Source organism: Emys orbicularis, chromosome 12 (genome assembly GCF_028017835.1).
Source record: "Emys orbicularis isolate rEmyOrb1 chromosome 12, rEmyOrb1.hap1, whole genome shotgun sequence".
Lineage (NCBI taxonomy): Eukaryota > Metazoa > Chordata > Testudines > Emydidae > Emys > Emys orbicularis.
The window spans coordinates 24,365,833-24,390,405 of record NC_088694.1 but is presented as its reverse complement, the minus strand read 5'-3'; positions in this window follow the sequence as shown (position 1 = coordinate 24,390,405).

The following is a 24,573-nucleotide window of genomic DNA, read 5'->3' as shown; positions in this document are numbered from 1 at the left end:
AGTCAGTAATGAATATTACTTGTAATCAATTGTTTGACAAGGCCTGGTGTTAGGAGAAATAATCAGACAGGAGCTAGCCATCAGGGAAACGAGGTTGGAAAGAGGAAACTGGAGGATTGAGTTTGTAGGAGTTGTGTGCTGCACATGCAGAGTCGCTGGGCCTGATTCTAAGTCACATTAAGGCTCCTTTACACCAGTGTTTTTCAACCTGTGGGTTGCTACCCAAAATTGGGTTGCTAGAATGTGTCAAAGGGTCATGTGGGAGGCCCGGGGGGAGGGGCATAGTCAGGTCCTGCTTCCGGGGATGGGGTCGGAGGCCTTGGTGGAGGGTCTGGGGCAGGGTTCAGAGGCAGCCCCACATTTACCCCACAGCGGTGGCTCCTGCAGTTCTGAGCCCATAGGCCTGGCTAGGCTGGGCCCCCTGTTCCAGGCATTGTGACCTGGCACACAGGGTCATAGTGCTGCTCAGGTCTGGCTCAGCCACTCCCCGTCGTCATGATGGGGGGGACCGGCCAGACCAAATTTGAGTGAGTGGTACTGGGGCTGCATGCACCAGATCGTAATGCCTCTCTCACAAATTTGGCCTGACTCCCCCATCGCCACCACCACCTCTCCTTAAAGGAGGCTGGGACAAACCTGAGCAGTGCTCTAACTCCAGGGTCACAATGCCTTAGCAGGAAACGGAGCCCAGCCATTCGGTCCCTAGTTTGTAACACTGAATGGGATTCTTCCATCCTAAGTGCAGGACTCTGAGGATTCTTTACTACTGAGTGTGGTAATGTGTATCTTATATGCCGTGGTTATGAAATATTTAGTAAGCTAGTGGGTTTTTGTACTAAAGCTATTTACTGTGTTGCAACAGGCCATTGAGGTTTACAAATGGGCCCTGAGCCCAAAAAGGTTGAGAACCACTTTGTGCCACTCTGTCCATGGGAAAGGCCTTAAAATGTACCCAGCGTGAAGCTCCTTTATATTGGCAGGGTGGTGTGAATCGACCATAGTGTCAATGAGAATCCAGGCCCTATAACCGAGCTATAACAGTGAAGGGGCTGTTTAGTTATGAAAACCCGTGTGTCTTTTTTCTTCAGCACTTGCATACTTCTAGACTCACACACTGCCACAGCCGGTCTTCTGCTTTCCGCTGAAACTAAGAAGCGCAGAGTGGGGAAGAAATGAAAGAGTTACCTTTTCCAAACTGTAAACATAGAGCAGGGTTGTTTTGGTTAGTGTCTTTTGCTTTTAAAAGCTCAGTGTCAGTTCTTATTTTATTGCAATTGGCTCCTGCATCCTTTGAGCAGGGAGGTCAGCAAAGGGAGTGAGAGAGTTGAGAAAAGGAGGGGCTTGGTACAAACAGTGGTTACATTTTTCCAAGTGTGTGAATTTTTTAAGTTGAATCTCTAGGCCTTGTCTACTCTAGGGATTTCAGCCGTAAGTGGCCAGCCAAGTGGCCTTGTCACCGCATGAAGGCAATTCCTAGTGTAAGGAGGCAAAACTGCTTTAAACTATTATTTGAACTGATGCAGCTGAACTCTGCTTGAAACAGGGCTAAGATGTGCCAATGCAAATGCTGTCTTACAGAGACTTTGCCTGCCTAAAGAAGGAGCTTGCACTGTTGCAGCTACTCCAGCAGCAGGAATCAGGGCCAAACAACATAAGCTGTGTGTAATAGACACAAAAGAACAAACATATGCAGCACAAGCTTTTTAAAAAGTGCATTATTATTAACTGGAAATAGCAGCCAGCATCCATCACGTTTGGCATGCCCCTCATCAACGCTTCAGTAACAGTTTAGATTATTTCCCTGTAATTGCCTTCCTGAGCTAGCTAACAGCCTAGATTCATTTCCATTAAGGCTTGGGAGGAAGAGATCATTTAACGTTTTTTCCCCTCTCTCGCTTTCCCCCCATTTTGTAAATTATGCAATTACATGCTCACCACTGTCCCCTGAGCTATGAGAGAGAAAGTTTAGCACTTGATGTGGCAATGAAGCAGCCCAAATGGGAGTAAAGTGAAGGCCATAATCTCTGGCATATGTTTTCGCACCATTGCCCTGCAAAGAATATACGAACAGCAAAATCAGTCACAAGTCAGTTTAGTGACTTGCATCCATTAACTTTGCTCAAAACCCAATTGGTGGAAGGGTCAAGAGAAAAACAATAACTTTAGAAAAAGCCGGTCTGGAATCATCCATGAACCAACACCAAATTTACAAATATTGTGCCAATTTCAGCCTCTGATAGCTGCTTTACTTAAAAATGCTCTCAATAAAAACTGAGTTTCTTCACTCAGAATTTATCATCATGCCTCACCTGCCTTGAAATGAGAACTGCATGTTCTTTGATAAATGGATTGAAACATTTGCCTAGCTTCACTGGAGCGCCTGTAAATGCCTTCTGAAATACTGTTTGGGATTGACTGCAGCACTCTCCCTTAAAAAATTACAACAGAGATTCCTATACCTCCCATACTAACAGTACACCTGGAACACTTATTCTCTTTCCCCAGTGGGGAAACAGCTCATACCTTCCCAAACCAACTCAAGTACAAAGGCTTTAAATGGATGATGCAAGGATCAATTACTCAAGGTTTAATGCAAGGATCATGCTCTGTTAAGGACACACTTACATTTTCAGTGCATGATGCTTTCATGAGCCGTGTACAAATTTTTGAACATTTATCAGTAAGGGAGTGCCACAAAAGGCAGTGTTACATCAGAAGTTCTGGCCCTCTTTCTACCCTGATGCTACCAGGGCCTATACTTTTAAATATAGGTCCAAAATTACCATGTTACCATTTCCATTCCTCCTTTTAATCTTCTGCCCAGGAGTTTGTTAATTGCAAGCTATTTCTTGTTCTTCTGATATTTGTTATCACATGAACGAGATACTGGATCTCTCACATTCTGGCAATTATTATAGTTTGTTGCACTGTTCTTTTGAAGAAGTTTCCATGACCCACATTTTCATTAGTTCACCATACTATTCCTTTCCCATCAGACTTTGATTCTGTGGCTTTACTGTGCTTTGTCAGTGGAGGAATGCAATTCTGTCACAGGGGCCATGTAACGGGTACAAGCAGGCCCCTTGCATACTGTTCTCCATTGCCTACCTGTGCTAGGAAAAACCTGAGCCAGCACAACTTTTGCTGGTCTCAGCTCTGTCAACTAACTCAAGAGAGAAGAAAAGTCTCAACTAAGTGTCTCTGAATTAATTCTTGACAACTTTAACCTGGGACCAACTCAGAATCCCCATAAATGGTGACATCTGTTCCCGATTGATAGCGTCATGTTGTGAATGGATGTAATTGATGTACCAGATTGCAAGTGGGGATATAGCAGGGAAAGCAACCAACAGGAGAATGAAAAATGTAGTGGAGGGGCTTGCTTTGTGTTGCACATGCTTCCCCCCTCCTTTGGGCTGCTCCTCCTGTTCCATCCTCAGCCTCCCCACTAGGTCACCATTGACATAACCTCTGAATTTGTCTCCCAGCATATTGGTCAGCTGGTCTTCTGCTCTACAGCTTTCCTAAGTGACCCTTTGTTCCTGGAAGGTGCCAAAGGCTGCCTCACCTCTGCACCACCTGCTCTTCTTGGCTGTGCATTGGCAAGGGGTGAGGTGGATAAGAAGGGGAAGTGGAGGGACCTCCAAGCTTTGTCAGGGATATGTATGATTTCCCTACAGACCAAACCCACCTCCCCCAAAACACCTTGTCCCAAGACAGATTTAACTAAGGTCCAGAGCCTCAACTTGACTTTAGTGGAGTTAGGCTGATTTACATGACTTGAGGATCTGGTCCCACACATACATATGAAGAGCAGAAAATCTGGCAGGAATTATTGACTCTCCTATTGATCAAAACATCTGAGGGGAGGGGGAATCAGATCTTACAAAACTAAAACATTAAAAAGATACCATCCTTTGATGAGGTTATTTTGTTTCAGTAGCCTGGCTTTGGAGAGACATCTGGTACCTAATACAGCCACCTAGAAGTGGGAGAGATATACTTATAATGGAGGTGGAGATAAGGTAATGAACACAACAACCCGGGGATACGCTGATGGAGAGAGATTGTGTCCTGAACTCTGTCACCAAGGAAGATAATTTGCTGAATACAGATACAGAGGAGAGAGAGGGGAAAGACACAGTAACAGGAGAGATTAGGTTTATGAACTCATCCACCTATGAGTGAGGAGCCAGGCACACTCATCAGCAGGCTTGAAGCACATGAACACAACCGCTTAGGGGACTGATGAGATCCCTATCAAGTGCATGAGCACAGCCACCCAGGGGAGAGAACATGGAAGCACTGATGTGAACAGAGACTCCAGGAAGAACTTTTTGGCATACACAGCTTGAGCCAGAAAATACTCTGCTGCTACCTCATATACAAGGGAAGAGAAAATGGGCTCTAAGGGCTTCTTCTTTCACCACAAATCATGTTCTAGAGTGGTTAACACAGACCACCAACATCCTGCAGCTCCCATTGATTACAATGAGGTTTGTGGGCCTTCTGCACCTCTGGCAATCAGGCCATATTTACTGAGGTTCCTGTCAGGGTTTCCTCCCCACTCTGAACTCTGGGATACAGATGTGGGGGCCCGCATGAAAGACCTCCTAAGCTTATAAGTACCAGCTTAGGTTAAAAACTTCCCCAAGACACAAGTCCTTTCCTTGTCCTTGGACGGTATTGCTGCCACCACCAAGTGATTTAGACACCAAGTGATTTAGATTTAGAATCAGGAAAAGGACCACTTGGAGTCCCTATTTCCCCAAAATATCCCCCCAAGCCTCTTTACCCCCTTTCCTGGGGAGGCTTGAGAATAATATATTAACCAATAGGTTAACAAAGTGAGCACAGACCGAACCCTTTGGTTTTTAGGACACTAAAAATCAATCAGGTTCTTAAAAGAAGACTTTATTATAAAGTAAAAGAATCACACCTGCAAAATCAGGATTGAAGGTAATTTTACAGGGTAATAAAAGATTTAAAACACAGAGGACTCCCCTCTGAACTCAATTTCACAGTTACAAAAAACAGGAATAAAACTACCTCTTAGCATAGGGAAAATTCACAAGCTAAAACAAAAGATAATCTAACGCATTTCCTTGCCTTTACTTACAATTTCTGTAATTATATATTTATTTATTTTATTTCATTTCAGGTATCTTTTTAGGAGCTGGTTTACCTGCTTGGTTTCTCTCTCTGTCCCGAGAGGGAACAAAGAAAGAGAGCACAAACAAAATCTCCCCCCGCCCCCTGATTTGAAAGTATCTTCTTTCCCCATTGGTCCTTCTGGTCAGATGCCAACTAGGTTAACTGAACTGATTAACCCCTTACAGGTAAGTGATTCTGTACCTCTGGCCAGGAGGGATTTTATGTTACTGCATACATAAAGGTCGTTACCCTTCCCTTTATATTTATGACAGTGCCTAAGCACAGGTTCAGGACACCCAGGCTGGAAAGTGTTTGGCCTACATCATGGATACAAAGAAAAACTTCAATATGTGAACGGAGTGTAACAGTGACCTCAGCCTGAGTCTGCAAACTGTCTGAAACATGAGCACCGAGGGGTACGAATGGCCTTATTCTTCGTTAGCGGGGTGTTAACTGTGAAGTCCAATGAGGATACTTTCAATGTCTCTATTTTTAATTTGCTCTCTGCTGGCCCTTTAAAAAAAAAAGACATCCAGATTCTTCATCACCATTGGCCAGAGTGGCAGATATTTGGGGGGTGGGGGGGGGGTGTGTGCACTGATGTAAGTAGTTGTTGTCAAGGTTAGCTGGGGTGGGGAATTTGGAATTTAACCAACTCTCCTCCTGTCTCTGAAATGTAAAGTCATCTGAATCCCTGGCCAAAAGGGGGAAGGAAAGAATGGGTACATTCCCCCTGTCCGGCACCAAAAGCTGTGAATGTCTCCTAGCTGCAAAAACCACAACTGACTCCCAGGCCTTCCTGGGTGTCCAAAACTGTAGCTAATTCTATCCAGCTGTAAAAACCTCCAACTGTACACCTCCACCCCACTATGTCTGCAATGTGGATGCATTTTTATCAGTGCATGGGCTCGTCATCAGGTGGAATATTGGGAGCAGAGTAAAGTAAATTGAATTTGCTATTAAAATACATAAGTAAATTGGGATCCAAACCTGACTGCACTGTACCAGGGGGGTGGGGGGATGGGACTGGAGGGGGGGGGTGAAGCAGTTAAGGGGGGGAGGATTGAGGCAGGCAGTGCTAAGTAATTCTGAGCTTCATACACATAATTGTGCTTCTGCCACCTCCTGCTTTTCTATCCCCTGATGCAGCATTGGATTCCTTCCACTCAGGAGGAGGAACACAACCCTCTGTCAGGCTGACTAATCTAATGGTTGCCTAGAAGGCCATATTTCCACTGAGCAAAAACCTTTTATTTATTTTTTTAAAAAATGCAATCAATAAATCCCTAATTATAATGTTTCCTGTCCCTGCCTCTTCTGCCCCTACTCGCCTCTGTGTCAGCCTGATAATGTCACCGCATGGAGCAGATTCGGGTTTACTAGTCCTCCAGGGCTCTTCTGTCAGATGAGGAATTGCTAGCTATTCGCTCCCAAACAGCTGCTGCTGTTTAATTTTTACATCAAATGGTCTGGGAAAGGAGAGGCAGTGCGTTTAGCAGCTGCTGACTCTCCGTTTCACTTGCACACTGGCCAGAGAACATGAGGTGCTGCTTATCTCCAACTCCACTGCCACTAAGTTCACTCCTTTGAACACCTAGAAGCATGTACAGCCCACACTCCAAATCCCTGTACATTTCAGCTCCAGTCGCTGGGCTTTTGAACAGTCCCAAGCCTGAGCTCCCATTGCAGAGATATCAGTGTTTTAGTTCCGCTGCCAAAAACAAAAAAACACTAAAACACTTCAAAGCATGGAATGGTTTTTCTTCTCCGTTGTTTCTGCACATCAAAGGGTGACTGGTTCTTTCTCCGTATCACAGGGAACCAGACAGCATGTCCTGCTCCCCCACCAGAAGTCAGATTTAATCTTATTTCACTGCACTGCCTTCTAGGTAGGGCCAGTGATTGAACTCTGTCAAAAATCTACAGGTTGGGGAGGGAGGGAGAAAGGACATGAAGGCATAGGTGCAGACTCTGTGGGTGCTCTGGGGTTCAAGCACCCACAGAAAAAAAATAGTGGGTGCTCAGCACCCACCAGCCACAGCTCAGCTGTTCAGCGGCTGGTGGGAGGCACTGGGGGAGGGCAGAGGGCAGCAAGCGGCAGGTGGTGGGGGCCTTGGTGAAGGGGGCAGAGCGAAGGTGGGAAGAAGAGGATTGAGGGTGGAACCTTGGGGAAGGGGTGGAGCAACTATCGGGAAAAATAAAAGCCAGCACCTGTGCCTGAGGTATTTGCTATGTGGTCTGTGAAAATCAGACCATTAGGAGAATGGCACCTGGTTTGTCCACAATATGGAGAGTGGAATTAGTCCTCCTTTGAAATATGAAAGCTACTGCAAAGGAGAACAAGTAGGTCCTGGAGCTGTGAAGAGAGCTTGGCAGTGGAGTTCAAACAACAGTATCTTCCCAAACACTCATGATGTTATTCCAGGCTTATGATCATATCTGAAGGGACACAACACGTGCTTTCCAGAAGATGTGGCTTTTGGGGACGTGTAAGGAATATCTTTGTTTAAAGAGGAGCCATGCGGAATGACTTACTGAGGAGCACCCATGCATACAAAGAGGTCAGGGTTCTCAATCCAAACCATCACTGTAATCCAGACCCTGTCATGTTCACACAAGGAATCCAGCCTTGTACCGGGACTTGCATCAAGGATTGCAGGATTCAAAAGCAGTGGCTCATCCCCTTTAGTTAAAGGCCCTCCATGGCACACATGACATGACCAATGATACAATAAGGTACATTGCTCTAGTGCCTTTCACCTGGGCATTTCAAAGCACTTTGCACATACTGACTAATTAACCCTCCCAGCACACTAATACATTTATACAGGAGAAACCAAGGCACAGAGAAGTTAAGTAATTTGTCCAAGGTCACACAGTAAGTGAGGGGCAGAGCCCAGGCCAGAACCTGAGAGTGCTAAATTCATTTCTCTGTATTAAACACTAGATAACACTGCTTCTCAATAGCACAGCAATCATATATCTTCCTTCTATGCATCTGGTCAGCACTGAGCAATCTCACTGCATCCAGCCAGAACCAAAAGGTTATTAGAACTGTTCAGCTAGTTTTAATATGCAGGCACCTACTGCTAAATCCTGCTAAAGCCCCTCTTCTTCAATTGGACTACTCTTGTGAGCCAAAGAGGCAAAATTTGCCTCTTAATGCCTTACAACAAACACTTCTGGGTAGTTTAAAAAAAAAAAATCTTTGATTAAATTTAGTGCAACAACAAAATAAGCAAGAAAGCATTTGCATCGCATTTTGATGCGGCATGCTCTGCGACATGAAGGAGAAAGGGAGCAGATACAGGGCGTCAGGCAGGGTGTTCCATTCCAGGATTAATGGAAACTGACATGTGAGCAGGAGAATCATGATGACCAATTAAATGCAACCCTTAATAATAAAAAACAAAGCTACCATGGACAGTGTCTTCTTGTAAGTGCCCCTGAAGTGTCTACTTTGGAGTGAAGGAGACTGGGAAGAGAAAGAGGGGAGACGATATTTGGGGCTCCTTTTTCAAATAAACTCCCCCACTAAATGTGCATGTGTCAAGGGGTACTTGGGAGGCAGAAGCAAGAGGCCAGAGTTCTGTTCCAAACAGTAAAGCTGACTCCCAGGGAACTTTAGGGACAGATTTTAATAGCCTTGTTCATGCTGAGTAGCACCTTATTCCAAACAGGACTTCACACAGAGTAAGGCACTGCTCGGGATAAGGGTATCAGAATCTAGGCTTTTGTTGCCTGAGTTTTTCTAGGTAAAATCCTGGCCCTGCGGAGGTCAACTGGAATTCTCCCATTGACTTCCAAGAGGCTCCGATTTTACCCCATGGGTTTAAAATGAGAATAATCCAATTTACCCCCCTCCCTTTGTTAAGCATGTTATTTAGATTTTGACCATCAGCTAATCACAAGAACGTTAGCTCATGTACAAAATTTGAAACAACCATTAGACAAAAATTGTTGCAGGATGGTTCAGTGCCAATAAAGCTGCCACCCCAGCCTATCAACCCTTAAAGCTCACTCCACACTCAACTCCCTCCCCAGAAAGCCAGGAAAAGGGGGCATTCTGCAGAATGTCCTGACATTCATCGAATCTGGACTCTGGCAGACCGAGATCTTTGGAAGACAGCTGCTCTGTACATGCTGTGTTAGTAGCACGGTACATACAAGTACACCTGGCAAAACCATGTGTGTATTTGACACCTCCAGTATTTGACTGCACGGTAATACACATTTTGTGGCTGCAGCTTAGGCACATGGGCTATATTCTGCTCTCAGCTCCACTGCTGTAAATCTAGAGTAACTTCATTAAATTTAGTGGGTCACATTTATCTTTGCAGCAGCACAAGGACAGAGAGGAGGCTATTTGCCCTCCTCCTGACCTGCTGCTGGGGTCCAAGGTGCAGGCAAGCTCTGAGGCTGCTCTGACTTGTGCCTGATCCTGCCATAGCTACTCTCGGGCTTGCAGTAGCAAAGAATCAACAAGGCACAGGTCCACCCCAGCCTTCTCCTAGCCCTGACACAATCCCTATTACCGGCCCCTCCTTCGGCCCACCCCATCCTCACCTCCAGCCCACCACAGAATACCACCTGTGAGTCTGCGGGGGGGTTGCAGAGCTGGCAGACCCAGCTTTGTGCTGAAGTTTGTGTGCTCCGTACCAAGGGGAGCTCTTTGCACCCAAAGTGGGAACTGCACCAAGGTGCAGTGTGGTAGATTAGAATCAGGCCCTCAGTCGAACATGCTATCCATTAGCAAGCAGGTGCTAACTGAGATCAAGGGTGGAATCATTTTAATATCCAGTATGTCCCCATTTTAAGAACTAGAGGCCTATGAAATCTTAAATGTAATGAATTCTTCTTTCAGCTTTCACACGGCGGCTGTTGGCAGCAAGAGCATCACTTACAGTACACCCAAGAGAGGCACCTCATACCAAAATTGAAAACATCGCTCTGCGTCTCCAGACAATGGGCTGCGTTTTCGTGGAGATTGCCCTTTAAAGAGAAGCTCTGCCAGACCTCAGAAGTGGAGGAATTTGCTTTTTTTTTTTTTCATATATATATTTCTATAGTGGATGTCTCATTTTTGAACCAGTAAATCCTTTGTACTGCCATAAATAAAGCATAAATTGGCAGGGGGAGCCGTGCAGAGTAGGGGTGGGCGGACCTGAGTAATGGAGCTCTCAATGTTTCTATAAATTAAGAACACTCGACTTGACAATGAACAAGTCGTCTTTATCAATTTACTTTCCAAGACCATGCCAGTGCTTCGCAATAAAGCTTCCTGTCCATTTCAGACCTAATCATGTGTAGCATAAATCCCACAGATCAGAGACTGCTTGCAGGGCTAAGAAAGGATCAGCAAGGATGTTTATCCTCAGATATGATCAAGCCAAGGCATTCCCACTCTCACTCCTCCATCACATTGGATATCAGGAACCTCACCCCAATGAATACTCAGTTTTTCCTAATCCTACATAAGGTACCTGGACTCCCCCAATGACAGTGCTGCTCTCTGCCCCCACGCACCTTCCCATCTGCTTCTCTTATAAACAATCCACAAATTAACAGGAGTTGCATGGCTTTAGCACTTCTCAGGTTTTGTCCCCCATTTTTAAATACAGCATAAACTTCCTTAAGTGATTACCCTGATTATCTGAAACAAGGGCACAACCCCTAGTATCTGATGAAAGAAAGAGCCACTGAATGTCTGCAATGTTTATAAGCATCCAGTTTAAGATAAAGGAGGCAGGGGATTCAGAGAAGCAAGTTCAATTTGATAGAGGATGTGTTGCATTTAAAAACAGAGGGCCAGATTCACAGGTGCCCTCCAGTTGCTTTGGTTCACTGGAGCAGCACAAAACTGAATTTTGCACGTTGGAAATTGCACATAAAACAGACTGGAGTCTTCTCTCTGGCACATAGCTCCTACTGTTGTAATTGATATTGCTGCACTTACCCTTCCAGATTATATTAGGCGAGGCTGACGTGTCTGCAAGGGTATGTATTTGATTGGAGGTCTGAGAGAAGAATCAGGACCTTAAGCTTTTCTGTAGCTGAGAAAAGTTCTGCACCTCCTGTTGAAAGAGCAACGGGTGTGGCTTGTCAGCAGTGAGGTGCTTTGACAGAGCTGAGCGAGCTCAGGATTAGAATAATTGCAGGTGATGCAGTGCAGAATTGAGGTGACTTGACCAAGCTGCATGGAAGCTTGAGACTGGAAAACCAGGGATGCTATGGGTCACAAATAAAGTGCATTGACAGATGGGAGAACTAGGGAGTTTCCTGCTCTATGTAATTAAGACAGTCAGTTTCCCAATTTCTCTTTGCAGAATAAAAGAGAATGTCCTTTTTGTTTTTTAAAATCAGCCTTCTATTTGAAGCCCCTTCCTTTCTTAGGCCAGATCTACACTATAAACGTACATTGGTAGAACAACGTCGCACATGGGGGTGAAAAATGCACACCTTTGAGCGATGCAGTTATATTGACCTAACCCCCAGTATAGACAGTGCTATGTCAACAAGAGCCCTTCTCCCATCAACATAGCTACTGCCTCTTGTGGAGGCGGATTAACTATGCTGATGGGAAGAAGCTCTCCTGCCGGCGTAATAGCATCTTCACTGAAGCGCTACAGCAATGCAACTGCGCTGCGGCAGCATTTTAAGTGTAGACCTGCCCTTAGCCTTGTGTGCGGTATGGACATCTTATCGCAAAGTCTTTATATCTTCGCAAGTCCATCTCCAACTCCCCACAAAGCACAAAAAGACAGAACTCTTCAGCAAAGACAAGTCATTATACACTTGGAGTTTGGAGGCCAAGCCATTTTGGAAATGTGATCAAAGGTAGGGCGTTTTCAAAAAGACAATGACGGGGATTTAATAACTCCACCCTCGCACAAGCCCGTAACTCTGATGCTCCTTTCTCCACTTATTGAAATGAGAATTTCCAGGGGAAGTGCAAATATGACACTGTTGTCTAGTCTTGTTACTGAGAGGGAATGCTCCAGGACACCCTATTCCTGATTCTACTCTCATTTTGGCCCCGATTCAGAAAAGCACTTAAGCATCTGCCGAACTCCATCCTTATTCTGCATAGGATTAAAGCACATGCACTAAAAGTTAAGCATGTGCTTAATTTCTTTCCTGGATAACGATGGTTTGATGCCCATGCTTCATATTAAGCACATGCTTCCATGCTTTGCTGAATGGCGTCCAATTACAATGGTGTAAAACAAGAATATTCCCAGTGAAGTCAGTGGAGTTACATTGATGTAGAACTGTGTGAGAGAAAAGAATTAGGTACTATATGTACCTATGACCACAACCCTCATCCTGTCACATGATTAATGTGACATGTTAAGCGTATGGGTTTCCATCAGACCAGATAATATCATACCAAATAATATCATACCAGAATACCTAACTGATGGGAGGAAAAATCTCTAGTATGCTTTGCTCTGAGAGTGATACAGGGGGGAATACACAGAATCCATGTGTCCCCCAAAGGAACATAAACAAAGGGCCATGCTACTCTTGAAAATTATTGTATTGCCTAAAAACAAAAGGCTAAACATAACAGTATGGATTTTCAAACCCCTCCTTCATGTGCCCAGAAAATTCTGAGCAACCACTTGCATGTCTACCTACTTACTATCTATGGGCCAGATGTTGAAATAAGAAAAGTGGTGGGTATAAATAATTGCAAAGCCTCAATTATTCAAGCCCACAAAATTGCAAAGGCAAAAAGGGAGGCCAGGTCCAGAAATAGTTGAAACTCAGGCCCTGCTTGAGCCTAATTTTCAGAAAATGTGACCTAATTTGCCCTTGCAATACGCATTGCACAAAAAAGTTAGTGTCTGCAAAACATTTGAATGTACAAGAAATAACGGCATGTGCACAGAGGTAATTCAATGCACACATATGGTCTTTGTCTGTTAGCACAAGAAATTTGTACATCATCTTCCATATGTGGCTAGATTTCACAGGAAAAATATAGGCACTGAATTTAAAAAAAAATCTGTGCAAATTCATCCTGGGGCAATTCCACTGAAGTCAATGGCTCACTGGGTTTACTATGGCTGCCCAAAGCCTGGCCTCCCCCACACATCCACACACTGGAGGCAGGGGTGGCAGAAATGCTGAACATAAACACTGAGATAATATGTAATTGCAAAAAAAAGAGACCCGATTACTGCAGTTGATAACACATTCATTATATTAGAGCTTTTGAATACTATAGGCAAAGGAAAGCTCACTTCCCTCCTCCCTGTACACAATTATTGAGCATTTGCAATAGCTTTCTGGATAATTTTTCCTCATGATTGGTAGAGTAACCATTTGGAAACAAAAATCCTGCAACCTTTCATTAAGGGAAATAGGAAGCCACGAAGATAGCATTATATACAGCATTTTTATGAAACATTAGGCACAAAGTGATAGTCATATTATAGTATATTAACTCTGAAGGATGCTCAGACAACATGATAACCTGATTGTGTGAACATTCTAACACATCTTTTTGGAAAGGAGATATGGGCTAATGGAATGGCTAACGGCCCATACTGTTGCTGCTGAGAGGGTAATTTTTAAAGCAGAACTACAGCTGATAGTTTTAGTAAAAAACTTTACTACTGATTTACACCAGTGAAAGTGAAAGAAGAATCAGGCAACATATTTCTATATATAGCAAAGCATTTCCGCATCATCTTAAGTCTATCAATTATTGAGCAGTTGCTATCTGAGATCAAATGTGGAATCATTTTTATACCTGGTATGTTCCCTCTTTAACAACTATTATACTATGAAATCTTCAGTATAACTCAGCCTTCTTTCAGCTTTCACACCCCTTTGCTGGGGCCATGGACAGCAATAGTATCACTTACACTACACTCAAGGGAAGCACCTAGTACAGAAATTGAAAACATCACTCTGCATCCCTAGACAATGGCTGCATTTTCCTGGAGCTCTTTCTTTAAAGAAAGGCTTTGCCAGACCTCAGAAAAGGAGGAATTTACTCTTTTTTTTATTTATAGTGGGTGTCTCATTTTTAAACTGGTAAATCTTTTCTATTTCCATAAATAAAGTATAATTCGGCAGGGGGAACCTGCCTATTTAGCAAAGCACTTGGGTAGATGCTTAAGCCCTGCTCCAGTCAACGTGTTTTGATGAATAAGGATGAACTGCTGAACCAGGGACTTAGAAACTGTCTTAGATTAGTAACTGCACCTTTCTCGATGAACCTTTACAATACACACTACAGAAGAAAGTAATTATATTTAAAAGTAGCTACCTGTGGTACAAAACTACATTGAACTTGAAGCTGTAGGGAAAGGTAATTGCATATGTGCAGCATCTCAGCAGAAACTATTTGATAAATACCTGCCCCCTCTGTGCAAAAGAAATATAGATGAAAGCAATAAACATGCCTATTGCACCACATTTTTTAGCAGCCCTTCCTAACTGCTTTTGCAAAAACTGCAAACCATCAATTTTGTGCATTTGGGCATGCAAAATAGGAATGTACATGTATAAATGCCCATGCACACAAATCAGTATTTTCACACACAAACACTAGTTTTTCCACATGCAAGATAATGGTCCTTTATCTTTCACATTAAGTAATACTCTATGTGATACATTTTAGATTTATAGGGCATATTATTTAAAAAGGCTTTTCTATTTTGTGAGTGCAGTTTTGCACCCACAATTAACTGGGTCACACAAATGCAGCAGCAATTAATTTCAGACTCAAATGATGGAAATTACACACTTAAAGGCTCAGATTTTCAAGCGCTCAGGGCCAGATTTCCAAATGCTCAGCACCCACAACTGGGTCAGATATTTATGAGAGCTGAGCTTCTATATGGGGTTTCTAATGTTATCTTCAGCACTAGAGACCTGGGATTCTTGCATGTGAGGAGTGCAAGGTCTGAGATAGTGCCAGTCCCTTAGCAGGGCCAAAGCAAATGGGTTGACTTCTTGCACTTTGTACCAGGCTGTCAGTGTTTGCCTGAAAAAAATCCTTCCTGTTATCATGTTGACCCTACAGGAACAGAGTTAAAGGTGCGCGGCTGACTCATTGAGCAAAGTGATTTATTAGCCCTCCTGGATATAAATAGGCTTGGCAGAATTAGATGTTTAATATAATTTCAATTGATAATATTGATATTTATTTTTAAGCTTTTTATTTTTTATCTCTTTAAATGTTCAGTTACATACAATTATGTTTTTTCCCTATTTTTATCTATTTAAATTTTCACAATTGTGGGAAATTATGTGGAGTCAGATAATGGTGGGGGGGATAAGACAACAATTATTTAATGGCAGTAGATGTAGAAATTCAAAAAGTTAAAGCTTTATAACATACATTGTCAACATCACATGTCAAAATATACAAAGTAATTATCCTTAAATCAAAGTTCTTTAAACTCTAAGGTTTTCAAGCTGTGTTTTTCGTACTTTGCTTATCTATACTTTCAATTGTTTTGATTTTGTTGGTCTATGTACAGTGAAATCAAGGTTTCCTGATATTTATCCATAAAAATCTAGTCCTTCTGTGCCTAGGTAGGAGTGGCTGTCTAGATAAACAGGACCTAGAGCGTGGACTGAGCAGTCCCGAGGGAGGAACTTCATGAGCAGCCAAACCTAGAGACAGGTTTTGAGCTGAACATCATGGTGCATTGTTAATGTCTTTGTTAATCAAATGAAACCCCAGGAAGGGATAAATTTTAACTCTACACATTGTGTGGACTACATTTTACAGCAGGTGGGGAAGGTCACACGCACAAGTTTTATTTTTTTCCCCTAGTGCACCTCAAGTATGGCTGGGAACTATCTAGCTTATGGTGAATTACTAAGGGCTTTCTGTACCTACCTTCCTTCCTTCCTTCCTCACATTGCTTAAGTTATCACCTTTGCTATTCCTCTGGTCCCAACTGAATGTCAGAAGGAGGTGGCAGCCATGCAGATGGAATGAAGGACCAACAGCAACGAGGTTCAGTGTAGAGCAATATTCATCGCCACAGGGGGTTAACTCCAAGACGAACTGCTCCAGGTACCCCACCAGTACCACCCCAAGAGGCGTCTCTGTGTGTAGCAGAAGAGTGCAGCGGGTCCAGATACATTCTGGTTGCTGCGATAAATACTGGAAGTTCTCCCTGCTTATGATGCTGCCCTTGAGCAGAGAGGGAGTCTGGCTGCAAGGAAGAAGTAGGCCCCAGGTCATTGTCTCACCTCTCTGGGAAGTGAGGAGCATTCACAATACTAACAGGAGTACTTGTGGCACCTTAGAGACTAACAAATTTATTAGAGCATAAGCTTTCGTGGGCTACAACCCACTTCTTCGGATGCATATAGAGTGAACCATATATTGAGGAGATATATATACACACACATACAGAGAGCATGAACAGGTGGGAGTTGTCTTACCAACTCTGAGAGGCCAATTAAGTAAGAGGAAAAAAACTTTTGAAGTGATAATCAAGATGGCTCAGTACAGACAGTTTGATAAGAAGCAAGTGTGAAAATACTTACAAGGGGAGATAGATTCAATGTTTGTAATGGCTCAGCCATTCCCAATCCCTATTTAGCCCTGAGTTGATTGTGTCTAGTTTGCATATCAATTCCAGCTCAGCAGTCTCTCGTTGGAGTCTGTTTTTGAAGTTTTTCTGTTTTAAGATAGCCACCCGCAGGTCTGTCAAAGAATGGCCAGACAGGTTAAAGTGTTCTCCCACTGGTTTTTGAGTATTATGATTCCTGATGTCAGATTTGTGTCCATTAATTCTTTTGCGTAGAGACTGTCCGGTTTGGCCAATGTACATGGCAGAGGGGCATTGCTGGCACATGATGGCATATATCACATTGGTAGATGTGCAGGTGAACGAGCCACAGATGGTATGGCTGATGTGATTAGGCCCTATGATGGTGTCACTTGAATAGATATGTGGACAGAGTTGGCATCGGGCTTTGTTACAAGGATAGGTTCCTGGGTCAGTGTTTTTGTTCAGTGATGTGTGGTTGCTGGTGAGTATTTGCTTTAGGTTGGGGGGTTGTCTGTAAGCGAGGACAGGTCTGTCTCCCAAGATCTGTGAGAGTAAAGGATCATCTTTCAGGATAGGTTGTAGATCTCTGATGATGCGCTGGAGAGGTTTTAGTTGGGGGCTGAAGGTGACAGACAGACCTGTCCTCGCTTACAGACAACCCCCCAACCTAAAGCAAATACTCACCAGCAACCACACATCACTGAACAAAAACACTGACCCAGGAACCTATCCTTGTAACAAAGCCCGATGCCAACTCTGTCCACATATCTATTCAAGTGACACCATCATAGGGCCTAATCACATCAGCCATACCATCTGTGGCTCGTTCACCTGCACATCTACCAATGTGATATATGCCATCATGTGCCAGCAATGCCCCTCTGCCATGTACATTGGCCAAACCGGACAGTCTCTACGCAAAAGAATTAATGGACACAAATCTGACATCAGGAATCATAATACTCAAAAACCAGTGGGAGAACACTTTAACCTGTCTGGCCATTCTTTGACAGACCTGCGGGTGGCTATCTTAAAACAGAAAAACTTCAAAAACAGACTCCAACGAGAGACTGCTGAGCTGGAATTGATATGCAAACTAGACATAATCAACTCAGGGCTAAATAGGGATTGGGAATGGCTGAGCCATTACAAACATTGAATCTATCTCCCCTTGTAAGTATTTTCACACTTGCTTCTTATCAAACTGTCTGTACTGAGCCATCTTGATTATCACTTCAAAAGTTTTTTTCCTCTTACTTAATTGGCCTCTCAGAGTTGGTAAGACAACTCCCACCTGTTCATGCTCTCTGTATGTGTGTGTATATATATCTCCTCAATATATGGTTCACTCTATATGCATCTGAAGAAGTGGGTTGTAGCCCACGAAAGCTTATGCTCTAATAAATTTGTTAGTCTCTAAGGTGCCACAAGTACTCCTGTTATTTTTGCGGATACAGACTAACACGGCTGCTACTCTGAAACCTGTCATTCACAATACTGCTACTTCAGGTGGGGAGTAGGATCATGGCATGGGGATGGAGTCATGGAGGCCTCATTTTGTAGGGCTCCATATTGCCTTACTCCAGCCCTGGCTCCAGGTGAAAGCAGTGCTGACTCCATGTCTCTTCCACATTATCTTTAACAAAGCAGTGACCTATCTGGGAACCCAACATGCCTCTCAGTGCTCCTATCTGCACCACAACACAGCAGTGGTCTCCATCCTGTTCCTCACAAGCAGGTGTCAGCATCCAAAAAACTCTGACAATTGGCACCTTTTTTGACCACCCTCTCCAGCAAGCTGAGGTTTGAATCAGTCATGGAATCTGACTTGTTCTCCTGGTAGACCCAGTGTGCCCAATTCTGATCTCATATCTATGTAAATTAGGAGTAGCTCCATAGAAGTTAATAGTTAAACCAGTGAGGCCAATAGGACTGTTTCATGCATGGATTCTCTGGTTAGCTGTATTTTACTTGGTACTTAGAGGTCACTATTTCCCCTTCTGCTGATACTTTCTTATTTATTTCGCCATTGATGCCAATACTAATTAACCGAGACTCGACCAGATTCTGCTGTCCGTTGCAATGCTATAAAAACAGAATACATCTATTGTCATTAATGAGGTTATTCTAGAGTTACACCAATGTAAGTGACTGCGGATTATGACACTCTAATTGTCCCGTCAGCATTCTCTGAGACTTCTAGCCAGAGTTTTAAGAGACTTAGGCAGTGCTAAAGCTTTTAGAGGGCTTTATTATAACCAAAGTTTCCCAATTTAAATCTCAATTTCCTTCCTCATTCTGCAATTGCGGTCACCGCGGCAGGGGTGAAAAGTGGAATGTGTCTTGTTATATACAACAGAAACTGAACCAACAGAAATAAAAGAAAGTGCTCAACACATAACTATAATTGTTAGAGTGGAACTGCACTAACCTAAATGGAATTTCACCTTGGGAGATTCTGCTGAATTGACTCTAAACAGAGGTGAAATTCCCCAGGCAGATGGCAAGTTCTGTGGCTGACATGCTCACAGTGCTACATTACTTCTTCAGTCCCATAGAGTCCAACATTAACTCTATGAAGTGCTGTTATTAGGGAGATGAGAGCAGCTGTAAGTGCCTCTTCCTGACAGTGGGGAAGCGGGGAGTGCTAAACTAGCGAAAGTATAATACAAAAGGAAGAGGAATATAGCTCCACCAAATTAGTTCAGGCCACTGAGGTCTGCTTATTTCAATTATCGTTGGTACAGTGAAGTCCCCTGGAGTCCACCATTAACTCTCACCATGTTCCTTTCCACGGTCACATACAACGGCCTATGCTGACTAGATCAGCCACCTTTTACTCTAATGAAGCCTTTTTTTTTTTTAATAGCACACACACTACAGCAGATACCAAAAAGAAAGAGGGTACTTAAAATAATGGGCCAAATGCATCCGGGGAGAATTCAATTGAAGGCATTGATACAGAATATTTAATGTAGCTAAGTGGCTAGGAAAGTCAAGAAGTGGCAGAAAAGGAAGAACACACATAGATAGAAACTAAAAAAAATAAAAATCTGCATTTCCCCCCTAAAGGAGAAGTATAAGATGTTTTCTGCTTTGAAGTGAAATGGTTTAAGTTAAAGTAGATACCTCTACTATATCTCTACCCATTACCACTAGCTCAAGCAAGGGGCTAAATTGAAGTATTTAGCTCAAGGTGTTTTGCTACTCAGGTAATACCCTTTATTTATTCTCAATTTCTTTTGCCTGGCTTGGCTTAGTGCTACCACAAAGAAATGACTTAAAGTTGTTTGGATTACACATGAATTAAATTTGCAAGATGTGAAAGAAGGTAAGAAGGTTGTTTTGAGCCCTCAGGTACCGGAGCACATTTGGGAATATTCACATATATTGGCACAATCTTTTTTGTTTGGTCACTAGGGGAAAGGATGGATGGTATAAATAGACCAGGCACTGGATGGACAGAAGTTCAATTTGCAGCCCAACCATAAACTTCTGTGACCTTAGAAAAGTCACCTAATATACCATGTGCTTCAGCTCCCCATCTGTAATATAAGAATGATACTTTTCAGTAGTCATGGAGGATAAAGTCCACTAATGATTTTGAGGCACTCAGATCCTGCAGCAATAGCAGACCAAGTTCTTTCAAAGAGTATTTTGCCCTCAACTCCATTTCCTACAGTACTGTTCATGGCATGAACTCAACCACATTAGATTTATCTTCCCCCCAGAATAGTGCCAGCACCATTGAGGAAAGAAAAAAAAATTGGGAGAGAGGGCTTGGAATGGGATACAGCCGCGGGAAACCCTGAATGAGGAGCTGTCTGAAGGAAGCAATGTCTGTTTATCATTGTAGAAATTATGTCTTTATAGACTGTTTTAAATAGTTTTTAGGGGGAGACTTTCAAAAGGCCCTATGGAACAAAAAACCCCATTGAAAAAAAATCAGTGGAGATTTGTGCTTCTAAACTTGCTGGGCACTTTTGAAATTCTCCCTTTTATTGAGCATTTTCAACATTTATACTAACAGAGACAACAGGCTCCTTGGGCAGGAAAATTACATGTCAATATATACCAGAAAAATTATATAGTAGCTTGGTGTTGACTTCAAGATTCAGTTTACACATGACAGACATTCATATCTGAGATCGGCTTTGTTATTGTAATTTATAGGATAACATACCTTCTTTGGGAATGCCTCTACATCAGGACTGCATCTCTCACCAAGAGGAAAGCTAAAGGTTTTTTTTATCCTTTTACATTAAATAGGTAACTCTGGTATTCTGATAAATGCTATCCAAGATAAGATGGAAATGTAGCATGCTAGGCTTGCAGCAAGATGTGGGGCATAGTGACTGGCACATAGGCTATATGATTCTCATCTCACTCACACCAGTTTTACACCATTGTAGCTCTACGGACTTCAGTGGAGATGCCTTTGATTCCCACTACGTGATTTCATAGACAAATGTCCAACACATAGTATTTGTGAGAAATAAAAATTAATAAGCAGTTTTTAAGAGAGTCTCCACTTCCCCAATGCCCCTTCCATGCTCCACCATCTCCCTTTTCCCCACAAATACAAATAACTGTTGATTTCTTCCATGAAAGAAAATTACTATTCACTTCAGCAACCTTTGCCAACAAAAGGTCCTTCAACCACCAGTGGCCTTGTTCTGCTCAGGATTTGGTTCCTGGTCTAATCTTTCCCAAAGTTCAGGGTGTTTGGATCTTGGGATTTTTTCGAGCCCATCTCTAATGTGTGTGTCTGTCTGTGTCTGTGGGCGTACAAAATGCATGGGCCAAATTCTGTGCTGGTACACATCTCATGCAGTCACCTTGTTTTCAGTGGGCTTGTACAATAGGTAAGTCAAAGGAGAATTTAGCCATATAGATAGAATCATAGGACTGGAAGGGACCTTGAGAGGTCCTCTAGTCCAGTCCCCTGCACTCATGGCAAGTCTAAGTATTATCTAGACCATCCCTGGCAGGTGTTTGTCTAACCTGCTCTTAAAAATCTCCAATGATGGAGACTCCACAACCTCCCTAGGCAATTTATTCCAGTGCTTAACCACCCTGACAGTTCTTCATATACGCATGTGAATGTGTTTACTACAAACCATAGCATTTATTACCTGCATTTTATTCATTTTCTTTGCTTCTGATAAAAGGAGTGCAGGGTCTTTAATTCCCGGGGGCATAGGGGAAGGGAAAGCTTGTTATAAAACACCACAACTGCAATCAACATTCTGTAACTTTGAGGCGAAATTTAGCAAACATTTTTTCTTTCTGCTGCCTTTTTTATTATTATTATTTTTGACAAATCCTGTCTGTTGCAGGAGATATATTTCACTGAAAGGCCTATTTGTTATGGTAGCTGACGCCTCTGCCAGCCAACACTAAAGAAAACTGAGTGATTAGAAGAGTCTGAAAAATATTGCTGCAAGGGAAAAAGGACCAGGCGCAAGGACGGCTATTTTTAAGTTGTGAGTGATGTAGTGGTATTGCCTGCTGCTCCTATGGCACCAAAATTATATTTCTTGTTGACCACGCAGTTCTTTTTGCGTCTTTCCAAATCCATGGTCAAAGTTGTAATGTGTGTCCTGTGAATCATTTGCAATGGGCACCAAAAAAGAAAGCTAGATGTGAGCAGTGGGTCAGTACACTAACCTTTAAGGTCTGGAAACTTGGATCAGTTTGTGAAAGCTATTGCACTCAGATACCATAGGGACGAGAGAGATAAATGCCCATATCAGACAGACAGACAAATAGAAAGGGCCAAGAAATCTTATATTAAGGGAGGGTAATACATCTGTGCTATTTAATTAGAATTGGTGCTATGAAGCCCACAAATGAAAGAGCAAACAGTTTCTGTTAATTATTATTCTAGATGCTGAAATTAAGCACAGCGGGTAGGAAAGATCCTGCAGACAGATTTCAAGGAGATATTATAAACTTCTGTGCTAAAGCGCTTTTAAAAAATCATATGCTGGGGCATTTTGTTGCTGAACAATAACCCTAAATTTCCAGGGGTGGAACTTGACTGGGGACTGAAGTCCATGCAGAAGCTAAGAATTGATGTTCAGTGCTGACCTGCTGGCTTTTTATCAGTGCCGAGCAGCAATCCGTTCCCCTTTGCCCAACGTAAACACAGACGATATCTAATTAGCCTAGTTTAGGAAAAAAATAAAAAGATATATCCACTGGTTTTAAGCGGAATAAAGAATTGTACACAAACAAGCACAAGCCTGCAGCAGCTGCAGTCAAGAAAACAAATCAACTACTTATTACTTCTCCTTCCGTGTTTTTAAACATTTATGGAGTGCCATCAATAACTGAGTTAATTGTGAATGGCTGATGGTCTATTTGCAAAGCCTTCTTTAACCTGCAAGAACCAGAACTGCTGCTGAAAGAACTTTTCATCAATAGCAATAATTATATGGCCTTTAAACAGCTTTTTGCATACCTTCTAGCATGATCCTGTTCAGCTCATCACACGAGGCTTTGAAATAATAATATTAATGACTAGGGCTATAGGGCACAGAGCAAATGTAAATGATTTATTTATTTCTGTGTGCACATTCGTTACTCTTCCCTGTTATTGAAAATGAAAAAGCCGCCATTTTCCTAAGCAAAGAATCCTCAAAGTGTGCACCAGCGACCCCTACACTCTCTGACATGCATCAAGGTGGAAATTCATCCCCATTGGCCTCCTGATGCATACTGCTGGTGGCAGCCATCTTGCAAAATACAACAACACATGACTTCCAGCAGTTGTGGGGGAGCCCAGTGCCAGGGATGGAAAACTGGTCTCCAGCCTGATTTAATAATAGCAGAAGATGAATATTAACATTTAATGCTGTGACAAAATATTTACTGTCTAATCACATTACTCCTCTGGCATTTGACTGGCATGACAACAATGCTCATTTGTGGCTGTTAGGCACTGGCCCACATTGAGGATGGCATGGACTTGCCTCACTTTAGAGGGAGCTCCAGAAGGCACTGTGCCTCAAGGAGACAATGCTTCCCAGAGTTTCCAGGGCTGCCCGGTGAGGGTGCCCACCTGCTGCTGCACCCTTGAGGGCTGCACCATGCACTCTCCTCTGTGGTTGACCTGTTCTCCTAGCCAAGAACAGGTTTGGGTGGAGCTATGATTTCACTATCCACTTCCTCCTCACCTCCTTTTGGGTGGCTGGTGCCTGTGGAAGCATTAACAGAGAGCAATCTGCCATGGAAGGGAAGGTGGGGACAAAAATAGTTGCTTGCATTCTCCCCATAGCTTGCCATACTCAAACATACGCCAACTACAATGCATACCTAAATGATCTAGGCTTAATTCCACTGGAAAAGTGGCTGACTCACTAGAGAACTGATAATTTAGTGACAGAGTCACCAATTCTCACAATTTTGTTGCAAATCTTACAGCAGTTGGTGTTTTTCTTAAAGACCCAGATCCTGGAATCAAAGGATTGCAAAAAGAATCTCACCTTCGTGTTAAAATAAAAGTAACTTTAATGCACATTGTTGCAGAAAAAAGGGTAAAAATGTGAAGCAAATGTACTCCAAAGGCTCAGAAAGCAAAGAACCCAGCATTCAATTAAAAAAAACACACACACACACACACACACACACACACACACACACACACACACACACACACACACACACACACACACACACCCTATTCATTTTTCAAGCCAATCTCATGATTTTTGAACACTTGGGGTTTTGGCAATACTGCAGTGGTGACATAGGTAATACTGGTAGCTAACCACGTACCAGTAGCTTCAGGAATAAGACACTTGACCAGTAGTTCCAAACATGCAGACATTTACCTGGCAAGGTAAAGGATCAGTGCCACTTGTTCTACCAAGAGAAGCAA